Raw genomic sequence first — 13,657 nt, 5'->3', positions numbered from 1 at the left:
ATGGCAAGCAGGTAATAGAGCGACAGCATCCCATCCAATTTATCTCTGTCTCCATGTTTCTCTCCTTTAGGCTAGTGGAACCAATGAGGAAGGAGTGGGCAGGTGTAGTTTGCCTGAATTTAGAGGCAAAACCTGTTTCTTTACATTTCCACTGTGAAAAACAATTAAGATTAGGCCAGAGTCCTCCAATGAATTATTTTGCTCTTGTGCAGCCTCTGTACACCAGCTGTCTGCCTGCCTGCATTCAAATTACATTCCACTACACACATAACAATACCACTTCCACCCATCCCTGGCATACAAACGACAAATCTGCTGATCTAATGCTCAGTTTCCCAAATGATGCCCTCGCCCCATGTTCTTTGTCTCATTGAGTTTGACAGGATGTGACCTGAGCTGCCAGAAAATGGTGTTTGTGAAAGCTATGCCAGCTCTTGCAAATATGCTATTGCTGCTGGATAGTAATAAGACAGCTGTGGGGAATACAGCTGGTTGCAGGGGGTTCTTTGCTGGGAGAGAAGCCATCTTGGTTGTGGCCTGTTATTCTTGCCAAAGTTCATCCACACTTTTGCAAGTGGCCATTTGCTTACTCCACTAGTCCTTAATGGAGAGGAGGGTTCTTGCAGTTGACCTCCAGAAGCACTTAGTTTTTTCTTGTCCTCTCTTTGCTCTGGTCTCCCACCTGCTAAGGTTTCATCACAATCTGTTCTCTTATCCCCTCCCAGCTCCTGAAATCTTATTCTGGTGTCAGTGTATCCAGATTTGAGTTGACTGTGGGTACCATACCTTGCAACCAGCTTCCAGGCTCTGGTTGACGTCAGCAGTAATTTATGTCCTGTAGTGTCCTGGCCTGATTTCTTGCATAGTCTAGCAGTTCAGAATGTACAGTATGTATTCCTCACTGGAGGGTCATAATTTTGCAAGAATTACTCAGTACATTGCCCTTCCTTCTGGAGGGTTCCTGCTAGTACTCCCAACATCATTGATGACACTAATTGCTTCTCCAAAATAAAGTTTGGAAAGACCCTCTTCATACCCAATAAATTAATGAATCTAGCTAATATTTGGGATAGGTAGGGGGAAATGCTAGCTACAGAACTGTTCCAGACAAGGAATCCCTGGGGGCAGCTTATACAAACCAGCCTGGCTGCTAGTTAAGTGCACAGCCATTAAGGAACAATGGGGAAATAGGTACTGATCCATAAAAAGTTATTGGCAATGCAAAAGAACTGTCCAACCTCCCCACCAACAATGGAGAGAGAGGGGAGGGGTCTGAGGTGACAGGGGAAAGTGCCTTTTGCAGCAGGCTTTTGAAACAGAGGTTCCAGATAGATGGGGGGGCGGTGCTAGAAGCAGAAGGGGAGGAGATGTTTTTGTCAAAGACTGCCTGGAAGAAGGAGGAGGAACCATCTTGGCTGCTAACTGGTGAGAGTGCAACTGATAGACTGGGGAGCATAGCTGGCTGCTGTGGACTCAAGCTTGGCTGAAGCTATGAGAGAATCAAGGAGAGACACTCTGGAGATGTAATACTGTGGAATGTCTTCCTCTCTGTGTAGATCCAGGTGTATATAGGTGTGAAATCAGCCATATATCTTAAAACACTGTGATCTCCACCATGCCCAGAATTCACAACAGAAACATAAGCCTGAGGTGAGCGCCTGGAACCCTGCTACCAATCAACAGATTGGGGTGGCATGTACGTAACAATATGTAGCTTTCATTTATCAATGGCAAACATGCAGCAAATTGCAACACATCAAATACAGTTGCACAGCATTCCGATGGCTTTCTTTTTAATTTGGGCTCTTGCCATGCTTCAGTGACCTTCAACAATAGGTGGACCTGATGGAATTGTTTGGCTCTCCATATTAATGCATTTCCTTTCTGAAAATTAGCTAGGAAATGATGGATGGTTTCAATTATGCAAAGTGCTGTTTTCCCTTCCCCAAGCTGGTGTAGTATCCTTTTCAAGTGACAGCCTTTCTTGTTGTATTATGAATAAAGGCTGCTTTCAGTTCATTATTATTTTGCTGTACAGTCAATAAGTAAATTAGGAGTAGTCAATGTAGTACCCTCCAGATGTCCTGGATTACAACTCCCATCATCCCTCACAATTGGCCATACTAGGTGGGACTGATGGGAGTTGTAGTCAGCAACTGGAAGGCATGGCATTGGCTGCCCCTGAAGTAAGTCATACTGTGCTTAATGGGTACCACTCCCAAAATTCAAAATACCTTATCTAGCCTCCCAACTGACTAGAGCCTGTGCCCTACAACACTGGTGATGTTTACTAGTGGTGGAGTATCAGGACCATGGTGACTGGCAGCAGTGGTGTAATCAGCTAGGTCTGAGTCACCATTTTAATGTCTCACAGTGCTTTTGATAAGTGTCTTTCCTGGGCACTGTGAGGAATTAATACAGCAGACTAGTACCAAAACCAAGAGCTGGTATCAATAAAGGGGAGTACCAGAGTACTGGGGCCCACAGCAGCTGCCTGAAGATGCTGAATGCAGATGCTGGGTGTCATTGTTCCCTCTGAGGACCCTGATTCAGATCAGAAGTGGGAGGCACTTGAGAATGAGGACTTGGAATGGGAGAAAGGGGCGAAGGGATTATGTTGCAGATCCCTCTTGATTAAGACTTCCCCCACACTGTCCCTGAACTTGCCCAAGTCTATGGATGAGGTATGAGACCCAGGACCTGCTCCTGCCCCACCCATGGGGGAGGGCTCAGTGGTGTGGCCTGCTCTGAAAGAGCAGGAGGATTCAGAAAGAGTCTAGTGATGTCTCCGAGGAAGAAGCAGTCCATCAAGAAAAAAAGAGTAGACTCTACCTACTAGGCCCTCAGCTAGTAAAGCGAGATGAGCACCGCAACCCCAGAGTCATTCACAACTGGACTTAACTGTCAGGGGTCCTTTACCTTTAATTAAGTGGCACGTAAATTGTTGAAGCAATATAATACAGATAAAATCAATTAATAGCATACTATAAAATCAGAAATGTCTTAAAATGCCTCCTGGGGGAAAAATGTCTTCACTAGGTGTTGGAAGTTCAATTGGGTGTACAATACTGAATGCATGGTTTCTGGTGGAAACAGTCAGGGATATAAGAAGTCAGGCAGTCCTTAAGGTATCCGGGACTCACAATTATTATAAGAACCTTAAACCTGGCCTGGTACCTGGCAGTCAGTTTTAGCTTTTAAGCACCAACTACCACTGAACCACAGTCCTTCCCTAATGTTATGTACTGAGTTGAATCCAAACTGAAGCAGTCTGATTGGTCCTAGAACAATAGGATCCAAATTGCAGCAGTCTGATTAGACCTAGAACAATAGGATTCAGAATGCAGCAGTCTGATTGGTCCTAGAACAATGCAGCAGTATGATTGGTTGGCAGGAACCACCCAATCCTGCTCCAGATAGGAGTGAATCCACAACCTGATTGGCTTACAGTAGAATTCCGGAATTAGCCAATCATGTGCAGCCCATTGTGTAAATAATGTATATAAAACAGATACTGTGAGGGGACTTTCATCCATTCCTCCTCACCACTATGAGCTGAATAAAGAGCATGAAATCACTTTGCGACTCTGAGTATATTTCACCTAAACAACTGGGAGATCTTCTGTTTCTGACTGTGGCAATACAGACAAACTTTGTGAATTTCTATACTGATTCACATCCTTGGGACTATGGATGTGGATTTCAGTGGCCAGGATCTACATTGTGAAGCTACAAAGAAGGCTAAAGAGTGATGTAAGAACACATGCTTCTTTCAGATTCCTGACATTTCCCAGAAACAATCCATTTTTTTAATGGGGGGGGGCATCAGTAGTGATGGCCAACCTTTAAAAGGTTCAAAGAGCTTCACCTATAAATGGCAGGAAGTCAGCACAGTCAAATTATATCATGTATACTGTGAAGGTTTTCCCTGAGTAACTAAGATGGCTTTACTGATATTTCTGCTAGATTCTGAACGGAGTTTGCTGTTCCTGAAATGTTCAGAACCCATGGGAGAAAAAGCATAATTTCCCTTCTTAAAGAAAACAAGGTTCAAATTGAGAGAACCATGTGCTTTTCTAATTACAAAGGCACATTGTGTATTAGCTTATCAAATGGTTTGCCATGAAAAATATGCCTTAATTGGAAATGTGACTTTAACATGTCATTGACAATCTCTTTATCTTGCATCTTATTAATTAGGAAAAGAAAAGTTTCTGTGGAGACAAGATAGCTTTTTTTAGTCGGAACATTTAAACAAATGGACAATAGAAGATTTAAATTCAGTCATTCAGCCACTCATTAATGTTAATTATATTTCTTCCAGTAGCACTGAGGCTGTGTCCATGTATTGCATCTATTTGCTTTGAGTAAACACATATCTTTACTGAATAATGTGAAGCAAAGGGAAGATTTGTAGCTGGAAAACATGGTTCAAGGACTAAAGAAGCAATAGAAGGCCTACCTATAGTCTGCTTCTTCCAAATTTATGCTTGGAGTTACAGAACCTTACAGAACCTTAAGTCCTGTTTCTTACGCATAGAGTTGCGGTTCTGCCTCAGTCTCTTGCCTTTTAAGTCTGCTGCCACAGCTGCTCCTATGCAAATTGGAGCGAAGAGGGTGAAATTTGCAACAGAGAAGCTTTGTGCAGGAGGGAGATGTTTAACCTTAACCGAGAGCCAACCTGATATAGTAATTGGAGCAGGGCTGGGGAACCTGTGGTCCTCCAGGTATTGTTGGACTCCAACCCCTATCAGTCCTAGCCAGTGTAACCAGTGGTCAGGAATGATGGGAACTGTGGTCCAACATCATGAGCGTCCTAGCCAGTGCCCCATTCCTGAGTCAAGAGGGTTGGACTAGGACAGAGGGAAACCCATATTCAAATTACCACTCAGCTCACTGAATGGCATTGAGTCAACTGAAATCCTCAGCCTGGACTTCTACACAGGGTTGTTGTGAGATTAAAATAGGGGTGGGACATGCAACGAGTAGCTCAGATGAAAGACAAAGTATAATATAAACAACTCCTCAAAACCTCCTAGCACCCGCCCCCCAGAAGCAGCTCCTTTTCTTCAGCCCAGGTTACAGAACTGTTTTTGCAGTGGAAACAGAGATCTGGCCTAGAACCTGGGCTGAGGGGCAACAGGTGTGTAAGAAAAGGATTGTGTCTTTTCTCATGCCCAAAGTTTCTGTGCTATAAATCACACCTTCCCAGCCTTGTTTTCTTACTGCCCTGGAATTGTTGGGGGGGGGGGTTGTGTCTGTGGTTGTTTTGTCTATGGTTTTTTCTGTGAACGTCTTTTAAAATTCGTGTTTATTCTTGCTCTAAGCCTTCCTGAGAACTTGCTTTATAGGGTGGCATATAACACCTTAAAGAACATATAAAATAGATAAGGGCTTGTCGCATAGCAGCTTCCAGGCTTTAAAAGCAAGAGCTAAAGGTGGAACATGTAGTTAGAGGAAGAAAAGAGGGAACAGGTCGTTCAAGTAACGATGAACGTGCTTTTCAGTTTGTGTGAGCTAAAATATTACCATCACCCAGTTTAACAAAATGTATTGCTGGTAGTTTGAGTGACAGCATCACTTGTACAGGTATTTAACATCACTGCTTTTTCTTTTGCACTTGTGGTACATCAGCATTCTTGCTCTTGGAAACATATACTTGGTAAAAAGCTATTGGTGATGTAGCATTTAGCCCACTGCAGCCAATGGAAACACACTGAAACACTGATTCTGTGCATGAGAACTTTTGATTTATGTGAGCAGATGCTCTAATAATTTACTCTGTAATAGCTATTTGCCCCAACTTGACAAAGAACCCCCTAGAAATATCTGATAATTGCTTTGCTATTACTATCCTATCATGAAAATCAATTTTCAGTGAAAGCTAAGGAATGGATGAGCTCATTTATGCACAACATCACACACACCAAGAAAATAATTCATAATGATTTAATTTTATAAACGTTCGTGAAACACTGTTTATGTGGGGAGACCAATTTTCCCTTGATGGACTGTGAGCACAGAGTGTTACTCGTTTTTCACGTGGGGAATGCTGAGCTATGCATTTTAAAAAATCAGAACGGATATTGCTGGTGTTGTTGATGATGATTTGAAGTAGGTTCAAGTTAAAAAATAAGCCAAGCTAATGAATGTTTGCATTCAACTGCACAATGGTAATGCATTTCTTCTTTCCTGGTATACTTCATTAACACTGGATGAAGTAATATCATACATCTAGCATAGCATTACTCTTTTAAGCACGTAGTGCTGTCACCGCTAAACAAGTAGGGGATGCAAAGCTGTGTGTGTGTGCTAATATAGTGGTCAATCTTTTATTAGTGTGTTGACAATATCATTTGAGTTTAGCTTTCATTGGATCCATACAAACATGAGCCAAGGTGATGTTCTGGGCGTATCCACGTTTGAGCATTATGTCATTGTTTATCCACACTCCCACCACGCAAATTAGATCATAGTCATCCATACCCACACATATTTGAATTTGTGCATGAGGAGCAATGCCAGCTTTTCCTGTTGAAACCAGTGATACCTGGGCGCCATAACTCTGCAATGGGCACATCATGTACATAGCTGTCCACAGTCCGCTGAGTTGCTGAGCCTATATAATCATGTTCACACAATCTCAACCACAAGGCTGTTTATGTCCAATGACCCAAACCCAGCCAACCATTGCTAAGTTGGCCTCATGAGGAAGTTACACAAATTTAGCAAGGGCTGAAAATAATAATGGGTATTTGAGTTGTAACACTTCACTGAATGTGAAGATTATGGTTGGGGGCAGCTCCTCAACGAAAACAATAAATTTAACCCTAGCCTCCTTCATTCAGGAGTTAGCAATTGTAAATTCTCCTGGCACATACATTTCAGATTAACTTGCTATGTAATATTTAGTGTAGTGTGTTTTTTTTACTGTGATTTGCTTGTGCAGTTTCGGGTTTTGCACAAATGTTCTCCAGCAGAAAGCATGGACCAATTTCTGACTGTTCTCCTGAAGTGTTGGGGAGAAACCCAACTTTGCATGAAAAGAAGTTTGTTCTGTGAAGTGGGTGCCTTGCTCTCAATTGCCTGCCATGTGCTTTAAGGGCGTAAACAGAAGGCTGCAAGCCGCCTGCTGCACTGAGGCACTCATTATCTCTAATGATAATTGCAGGGCAGGCACTGCCATTTCAAGCAGCAATTACCCATCTTATTTCATGGAGGGAAGAGGGGGAAGACTGCGCTGAGGGAGCAGGAGCTGAGGGTGGCGGCAGTGGCAGGGGTGAACGGTGGCAATGCAAATCATGCCAATCACAAGCTCTGAAGAGAACCTTAGGTAACTACTGAGAAAGTACAGATCCTAAGAAAATCCCACTTGGGGTGGGAGCGCAGAGTGTGAAAATCTAAGTTACATCCTCTTGCGATGTGTTTTAAGAAACAATCACAAGCAAATGTTTGACAAAAATGAAAGCGCGAAGTCCCTTTCCCCCCCATGCAATGTGGGCACTTCTCCAATTCTTTTGGGGGGTGAGTGGGGTGGGGAGCAGAGATCATAGAAGTGTATAATTTTTTAGCAAGCTGTAAGCGTGCAAACTGCACTTAGGTGATTATCTCATAATATTAAATCAAACGAATATCCTCACAGCTAATAATTTCTAGGTTGCCGGCATTGATTAGGTCAGTCGAGAATTGATTAGTTTGGAAATGCTTGTACGTAAAGTTTTAACTTGTATGGAAAATAATTTTGAATAGTTCAATGTGCTGCCAATTTAAGCTAATAGACTTGTATTTAATGTAATATACACCTTGTGCCGCATCCAAGTAAGTTAAAGCACTTGGCTATTTGAAGCCAGTGGGATTAAATTCCATTATTCCACTTTAGCCAGAGTGTGTGGCAGGGTCACTAGCCTAAAGGGAACACGATCAGCTTAATAACAATAACATCAGGTGTGTTGAGTTGTAGGCCTGGTTCTTCTACCCCTATTTGATTCCACTCCCCCATCCCAGTTTGGGTCAGTTTCTCATTGGGAATATTATATTTTGGCATCTCACACAAAAGTAGCTTTCTTAGGCATAGCAGGTGTAGTTTTACCTTATGTAAAAAACTGTTTACAGCAGTGGTGTGCCACAAGCAACACTGGCCTTTGTCCCTCTTTCCTTCCCTCCCTCCCCTGATGCCCTCTTGTGTCTCTGCCTCCCAATTGCACAGCTGTTTATTGCAGCAGCCCTGGCTATAAGCTCCCCAGGCAAATAGTGCTTCTGGGTGGCGCCTCTCTTTGGGGCGGCAGCAGTGGTGGGGCTCATCTCAGAGACCAGGGATGGCAGCAGCTGCCTGGAGGACTCCCAAAGAGATGGAAAAGAGAGGAGGCTGAGGGAACACTCCACAAGGGAGGGTGTTCGAAAAAGAATGAGAGGCTGCCAGTTCTGCAGGCAAGGGGTGACATAACTGGGATCCTGAGCCCCACAGGGTGCTGCAGAAAAAATGTAGTTGGTTAAGGGAGCTGTGGACTCAAAAAGGTTGAAAACCTCTGGTTTACAGCACAAAATAGCTTTGCAAGCGTGTACTATTGATTGCATTCACTTCACAGCTAATGCCAAGCTGTGAGTTGAACAGCCTCTGCATGGGAATGATGTTTGCAATGCCTTTAGCCAGTGCAATAAGATAAATAAATGAGAATAATTTTTAAAATCAAGCTCTAGCTGGGATGTTTTAATTTCTCATTGATTGTGGCCCTGGTGTATTTTCTGAATACTCAGAAAATAAATAGCATCATGGAACATGACCGCACAGAATTTGAAAAATGATGGTAAGCAAAATCAAGCAGTAGTTCAGCTGAAGTCTTCAATAAACCTGTCAGTTGAAACTTAACAAGATGATTTAGAAAATGGCAGCCTGTGCATCATTGTTCATATGGGTGTGTGGGGGCATCTTATTTTTTTAAACACATTTCTATCCTGTAACAACATGATCTCAAAAGAAAATACTAACACAAAATGCAAAACTACTAGCAAGCAAGCATATATCCAATAAACATTTTTTAAACAACAACAACAACCCAGTTACTCACTGTTCAAGTGCCCACTCACAGAAGTGTTATAGGTTTAAGGCAGGGATCAGCAAACTAAGGTCCGCGGGCCAGATCAGGCCCAATTGCCTTCAGGATCTGGCCCACAGACTGTCCGTGGATCGGCATGGGGATTCTATTCATTCAGGCTGCACCATTCCCCCCCTGTGCCATTCCATTCCCCCCCTCTCCCTCTCACACACCGTGGCAGCGCTTCCTCCCTCCCTCCTCCTGGCTTCTCTCTGCCCTGCCTAGAGGAGGAAGGGGGCTGGGCTGAGCTGGTTGAGCGCCATTTTAAGCAGCCCCTCTCTGGAGCCATACCTTTCGTGCTGCTCATCTTCCCTCCACCGCTGCCACTGCCGCCCTGGTACTCCTATGGGCCAGAGAGTGGAGCGGATGAGCTCGCTCTGCCTACCCACAAGAAGCAGCAGCGGTGGTGGTGGCAGTGGCAGCCCCAGAGAAGGTAAGCGCAGCAGCTGGGGCTGGGGCTGGGGCTGGGGCTGGGGGGTGGGGAGGAGGACTACTTGCCCTCCTTGCCACTTCTTCCAGCTCCCCCCCTGTGCCGCTTCTCCAGCCCGCCACAAGGTCTGAGGGACAGTGGACTGGCCCATGGCTAAAAAAAATTGCCGACCCCTGGTTTAAGGGGTCAGAATGGTTGATATTTGTGGGTCCCTTTCAGGGTTGTGATTCTCTATCTAGTATGGTGTACAATCTAGCAGAAGAAACCTGATGGAAAAGTCAAAGAAATTCCTTTGTTAATGGCCTTGGGTAGCCTCATCAGCATCTTAAAGCGTTAGGTAAGAAGAGATGTGTTGCCATAGTGACAACTGAAGATGCTTCCATTTCCTCCTCACCTAGCTGAATGCCACGTCATACCAAGAAGAACAATAGGCAATGAGAGTGAATTTTGTTATGTGAGTTTGGCTGGGCTGGAAGCTGGACAGAGTCTTGTCTTGCTCTGCGCTAAACCTGAAGCCATGGGAAAACCTAGAAGCCTAATGAGGAAGCAAGATCTTATGGGGTGTTAATGCCATGAGCCCTTCCATCCTATGATCAACTTGTATATATGTGTAAATAAAACCATAAAGCACTAAAGACTCATCAATCTTTAGAGACCTTCATTTCAAGGAGACCAAACCTGGGTAAGCACTGGAATCCCAGGAGTCTCTTGCCACTGGGGTGCACGCAAGAAGACATTGCCTCATTTTTCAGGACCCCCCCCTCTCTCTCTCTCTGTGTGTGTGATGTTTTCAGACTGCAAGCTTGAAACCTTGCCAGATGGAATAATCCCCCTTCTCTCCCTACCCTGCATGCTGTTCTAGGGGTTCCCCTGACTCCTCAGAACTAATTTCAGGTGTGGGGGGCATACATGGAAAGGAGGGTGGAAAACCCTGTTGCTCAAGCAGAAGTGCTTATGCAGGCTTTTTTTGCTAATGGGTCTCATTAGTTGAATCCTTGATTTGTTTGCAGTACCCAAGATTAGATGATGGGAAGGTGCAGATGAAATGCACACTTTTAGACCATGGCCAAAATAAATAGCACCTTTTCAGTTTACAAACATTTATATGTATTTGCCTTTCGATGAACATATGAATGTGTTCATATCTTCATTGGAACAGGTTGATGAGTTTTAATTCAGTTGGACTGCTCATCAAGATGACAAAGAAGTTGACACCAAAGTTGACACCATCCGATGCAGAAAATCCCTAGACTACAACAAACTCATCAGTCATTCGGTCTATTACTGCTTCTGTTGGGTATGTGATACACTATTAGCTAATTAGAATTTCCACACATTTCATGGCACTAAAACATTACTGTACTGGACATTATCCTGAATACAACAGAAAGGAGGTGTTTGGAAAATGTGGTATCTGCGGCAGCTGAGAAGCATGATATTGTGAGGTGGTACTAGGGAAGGAAGGGAGTTGTTAGCTATGCTGATGTAGCAAATGAATTGGCACAGGCTGGAGCTGAATAACATCTGGTTTCTCTAAAGCTCAAAAATTAACAGTGGGAGTGCACTGGATGTGGAGTAAGCGACAATGTGGACATATCGTAAAACCTATTAGCCCACTCTTGGTGAGGGGATGACTGGAGGAGAGAGTGAAGTGTCTGAGATGGGAGGTTATAATATTGCTCAGAACCCATTGGGGATGCTTGTGGAACCCTGCTTGGGAAATACTGGCTTAGTTTCCATTTTTCACTCACCGGAATGGGTTTGCAGTGCCCTTTGAACTCTGGGCCTGGGTAGTGTATCCATTCTCCCTGCCTCATGTTTGGGCCCTGCTGTTGTACCTTTATAGACAGCTTCACAAGATCATTGATGAACAGTCCATAGTTTTACTGGGGGAAACCTGAATTCTGATTTGGTATGGGAGCATGGCGCAAGCAGAACAAAACCTAGTCCTAAGTTCTGAAATAATACTTACGCTTCAAACTGAAAGCACACTGGGACTTGGGAGGATCAGCTTTTCAAGATATTTCCTGTATTGCATCATCCAGCTTCGAAACGAGCCAGTGGCGTGAATAGGTTCTGTCTGGGGCATTTTTTAAACAAAATTAAATTTGTTATTTGATGTGTCTTGGTCTCTGTTTTCTCTCTTGTAAAGCCATGTGCTAGAAAGGACACTGAACCCATGCACAATATATCATATCTTTAAAAGCCAACTCTTTCTCATTTCTTTCTCATTATGTCATGTTGGACAGACAATGGCAAGGATGGAGAAGCTGGCTGGAGAGTTTTTCTGAACTGAGCTGCATTACCCATCCTCCCTCAGCGCTCTCTCTCTCTCTCTCTCTCTGTCTGTGTGTGTGTGTGTGTGTGCTTGGTTGGAGTGCTCTAAGCCTCACATGTTTCAGAAGAAGTGGGGATAGGGTCTCCCTATGAACATTGGGCTTGGAACACTCTGAGCCCAATATAGCCACTGAGAAAGCCTGCTGCCACTCTCCTTTACTACCCTTTCCACATCTTTCCTCTGCCACTGAGTTCAAATAGGCTTCAAAATGGCAATGGCTGGCCAGCAAGATTACTTGCTGAACTAGCACCCAGCATCATCCTGAAGTCCTTACATTACACCAGGGGCATGGAAAACACTATAACAGGACTCTTTACCCCTTACTGGTCTAGAGCCAGTGTGGTGTAGTGGTTAAGAGCAGTAGTTACGTAATCTGGGTAACCGGGTTCGCGTCTCCGCTCCTCCACATGCAGCTGCTGGGTGACCTTGGGCCAGTCACACTTCTTTGAAGTCTCTCAGGCCCACTCACCTCACAGAGTGTTTGTTGTGGGGGAGGAAGGGATAGGAGATTGTTAGCCGCTTTGAGACTCCTGAAGGGGAGTGAAAGGCGGGATATCAAATCCAAACTACTACTACTACTACTACTACTACTACTATTCTTCTTCTTCTTCTTCTTCTTCTTCTTCTTCTTCTTCTTCTTCTTCTTCTTCTTCTTCTTCTTCTTTACCCCTTACTGGTCTAAGATGAGAAGCTACAGACCAAATGGGAGGAGATCAAGCTGAGGCTCCTCCCTATGTTAACAACCAGTTTCTAGCAAGGTAAGGCTGGTATGGCTCCTCCCACAGTATGCAGGACTTGGTTGCGCTGACAGTGTGAAAAGGAACTTCACTGCAGTGGTTCCATGTGTAGCCTCCTACCTTTCCTTGGAACAACAAAGAGGCAGTGGAAGCTGTATGTTAGCATCTATTCAGTCTAGCTTTATAGCAGCTGAAATATCAAAGGGCACCAGTCTGGTACTGCTAGTGAGGCTGTAATACCAGACAAATTGATATGCCATTGTTGATGATGATGATTAGATGCCAATGACTTGTTTTTCTGGAATGGGAGGCTAAGCTGAAAATGCATCATCATGAGCAGAGGGCAGCAGCTAATTTTTGTTAGCAGTTTTTGTTTGCTCATAGCACTTGTGTTTGTTTATAACATTTGCAAAGATCTAGCAGCCCCTGCAAATGGACACTTTGCAATTTTCTTGGATTTTCAAGTTTGGAAGGTCCTGATCACCTTCCACAAGTTGGAGGGCGGTATTCTAAGCAATAGTGATTTCTGATTTTTGCCTCGGCTCCCAACATTCCTTTTCTCCCCTGAAAGAATGCAGAATACCATGAGTGTGGTCCATGATGGGCAAAGGTTTAAAATGTGATTGATTCCCACCATTCCTTGAGTGCTTCCTTCACCAAGTATTTTAGTGGGCTAGTGTAGTCTGGTCAATTTATTGATGGTTGTTGCTCTTTGACCGTCTCTTCTACTACTTGGCCCCCAGGAATGCTTGTGAGCAACTTTTCCTTCTCTTGTTTCAATAGTTGAATGACTTTCTATACCCGTGGGTCCCCCTCTTCGAGTGGTTGCATCAATAACTTGAAAGCAGAAACATCATTATCCTGAGGTAAATGCCAAACAGCTCATTTCAAAACAAAACCCTTATCTCTGCCAAAGCTATATTTAATTGTCACTTTGACTCTGGTATGCAATTATCCCCACATTATTGGGAGCACGCAGGGCTGCCCCATGGCTTTGAGCCAGCCTTGGGTGGAAGTGCAGCTTCCATAAATCAGCCTCTGCATAGTTTTGCTATACAAC

This window comes from Podarcis vaucheri (genome assembly GCF_965113315.1).
Source record: "Podarcis vaucheri genome assembly, chromosome: 2".
Taxonomy (NCBI): Eukaryota; Metazoa; Chordata; class Lepidosauria; order Squamata; family Lacertidae; genus Podarcis; species Podarcis vaucheri.
Note: the sequence above shows the minus strand (reverse complement) of the source record.